This window comes from Capsicum annuum, unplaced genomic scaffold (genome assembly GCF_002878395.1).
Source record: "Capsicum annuum cultivar UCD-10X-F1 unplaced genomic scaffold, UCD10Xv1.1 ctg5433, whole genome shotgun sequence".
Lineage (NCBI taxonomy): Eukaryota > Viridiplantae > Streptophyta > Magnoliopsida > Solanales > Solanaceae > Capsicum > Capsicum annuum.
Genome location: NW_025862518.1, coordinates 1 through 3,146, shown reverse-complemented (window position 1 = coordinate 3,146; position 3,146 = coordinate 1). Strand labels below are relative to the sequence as shown.

Genomic DNA, 3,146 nt, shown 5'->3' with positions numbered 1-3,146 from the left:
AAATGGAGGATTTCAGGTTTGAAACTTCCTGCATATTATTTAGATTGAGTTCTATGACCTTGTACATCATAAGAAATGGTAGGTGATTTCTCGTATTTGTGTTGGTAGGAGATAGGAAATAACTTGTAAAATTAGTTGAGGTAAGTGCAAATTGGTAGAAACTACATAGTTATCAAAAAAAAAGAAAAGGATAGTGATGATTTGTTGTCACGACCCGAATTGGAGTCCTGGCCGTGACGAGCATCCCAAACCATGAAGGCCCAAGCTTCCTTCTTTATCTGGCAATCATACACACTTTCATATAATATGAAGGAAAAATGTGGAAATATAAAATAATACGGAATCATGGTCATGCCCTGAATTAAGTATATCAATACGAAAGAAGACCCATCAGCATCTAAACATCTGTTTCTGTCTGCGAAATCTCCAACACATACGAAGTAAACAAAATTGTCTAAAACTGGGACAAGGTCCCCAGTGGACCTAAACCAAAATAAATATCAAAAGTATGAAAGAAATAGGCCTTCCGGAATAAAGAAGACTCACCAACTGCACACTTCACTTCTGTCTGAATACTCTACGGCTTAGCAGGACCTCTAAACTGAGCCTCAAACCCTGAAAGATAGGGGGTGAATACAATTGTACTGGTACGCAGAGAAAATCCAAAATAATAATTTATATTCAACATATATGAGGGCAATTTAAAAACAATTCATAAATATGTTATATGGTAAGAATCACGTGGGAATTTTCAAATGACTCCATAAAATCATTTGAACTCTGTGACACTCTTTATTTTACTTTTGCGCTAGGTGGTATACCATACAACTGTGAAATTCCACGGGCTATATGGAATCTGCCCTTAACTCGGCAGCCAAGCCCCCAACCCAAATTTGCCGCAAAGGTCGGAGTCTCTGAATCTCTACTACGCCACAGGGCCGTCGCCAACGTACAATAGTAACATAAAGTTTCAAACCATAAAGTTTGGGACCACCATATAAATAAATCAAATTCAAAGAACTCTTTCTTAAACTCATGTAAACACATGCAAGAAACTCTCTCTTTTCAACATTTCGACAACATAAGGTGGTCATGGAATTTGTGACAAATCATGCAACTCTTTCGTCATATATAATATCAGTATTTATCAACATGTAAAATCCCCTCTCTTCAATTAAAAACCATAGTCAATTCATACACAACAATCAAAACATTTGTATCATGCTTCTCAAAGTACATTCAAAACAACCCATATCGTATATCAAAATGGGAAATCATAGCAAGAGAGGGATTCTATATTTTCATGCTCTCAATTAATTACTCAAACACGATTTCATTCATACATATATAAGATTACAAATCAATTTGGGGGAAAGGCCTCAAGACCAAAATAATTTTATCATTAGAAGATTCTGGATGCATAATAAAATCATGGATTCAAAAACCCCTTTCTAAATTCATACTTGAAAATCTTTAAATCATACTTGAATATTTCAACAAGCCCATGTAGTTTTAGGATAAACCCCACGTACCTCAAATTAGAAATTTCATGGATGATTCTTGAAGCCCTCAGTTTGGGGATTCTAAATCTTCAATCAATTTCTAAAACCGACGGTTGAATCTTGAGTTATTTAGAATTCTTGTTTGAAACCCTAAGGAGTGTTCTTGGTGGATTTTGAGAGGAAGAATGAATAATAGGCAGTTTTTTTGGCTTCTTGGGGGTCAAATTCCATGTTTTAAACGGATTTTGGATGAGGAAAAATGACCAAAATACCCCTAAAGAAATCAAAAATGTCGTAGATGACGGGCCGATATGCTGAAGTAAAATGGGAATAACTTTTGACTCCGATATTGGATTTTGACAAAATTAATTGCGTTGGAAAGAAGACTCAAATAACTTTCATTTGATATATAGCAGGACACCCAGTTCATTATATAACAGAAGTTATGCTCGACGAAAGTTGCCCAAGTTGAAGTGTCAACTAAAACTTAATCGATGGAATTGTTTTCAACTCGTCTTAGAGTTAGGCGATTCTTGTGACCTCAATTCATATTCAAAGGTTTTCTGGCACTGTAGGAGTAATCACCACACATATATTAACAAGGAATAATCTAGTTCGGGTCTATACGTGTAGGAACAACGCTTCGATTTCTAGCCCAAAAAATGCGAGATGTTACATTTGTGTGTAAGTATCTTATGGTTATATGGTATTAGCAATAATTTTGGAAGAAAATATTCTTTTTAACATCTCAAATTTGCTCCTTATGGTTGAGCAAAAAATACAAGTCATTATTATTAGATCACACAGCATGAGTAATTGACTAGATAATTTGTGTCTCGTTCTTTGAAGTGAATCCATAAATTTAACTTTGATACATAACTTTAAGGTGTCAATAGACATAATATAAGTGGTAGCAGTTACAACTTACAACAATAACATAACCACAGTAATTTCATAAGTAGGATTTGAAGAAATAGGATCGGGGTGTGGCTTGGTGGTCAATGACGTGGGTTGATCAAAATAAGGTCTCGGGTTCAATTTTCAAGAGACAAATACTAGGTGATTTCTTCCTATCAGTAAAATTGTACTAGTCTTGGTGGATCAAGTTACCAATGGCGGAGTTAGAAGCTCGACTATGGATTCGAGTGAATTCAGTAACTTTTCCTCAAATAGTATATTTGTCTCAAAGAATCGCACTCCCTCCAGCCTCCATCCCGAGTTAAGTGACTTTATTTGACTAGACACGGAGTTCAAGGAACAAATGGATATTTCTAAATAGTATGATCTTACATTAAAGATGTGTAGTCTTTAACTCTTGTGGTCCTAAACTTGCTATGTAGAATCCATCTCCACACTGTTCCCTCCCCCATCCAGGACCGATTGTTTGACAGCAATGCTTAGTTCTGCTGCTCTCTTCCTCATCTCATCTCCCTCAGGTGAAGCCATCAAAGTTCTCACGGCATTTTCAATTATTTCTGATGTAACCAGTTCATCTTGATGTGCCCAATGTCTCACATTCAGGCCGATTTTTAGAACCTTTGTTATCAGCTGAGAATTCCTTGGTTGATCTGAATGCATTGGCCAGGCTGCTATAGGAACTCCCATGGAAATGCTTTCCATGCACGAATTCCATCCGCAATGACT

The 3,146-nt window shown here is 36.3% G+C and overlaps 1 long non-coding RNA gene across 1 annotated transcript; it reads right to left on the bottom strand.

The window, feature by feature from the left end:
- Positions 1-333: 333 nt before the first annotated feature.
- Positions 334-1,692, bottom strand: LOC124893130. The gene is made up of 2 exons (XR_007050560.1): positions 1,533-1,692; positions 334-615 (listed from the first exon to the last, which is right to left on the bottom strand). It is a non-coding gene; the product is annotated as an uncharacterized LOC124893130 (long non-coding RNA).
- Between the last annotated feature and the right edge of the window lie 1,454 nt (positions 1,693-3,146).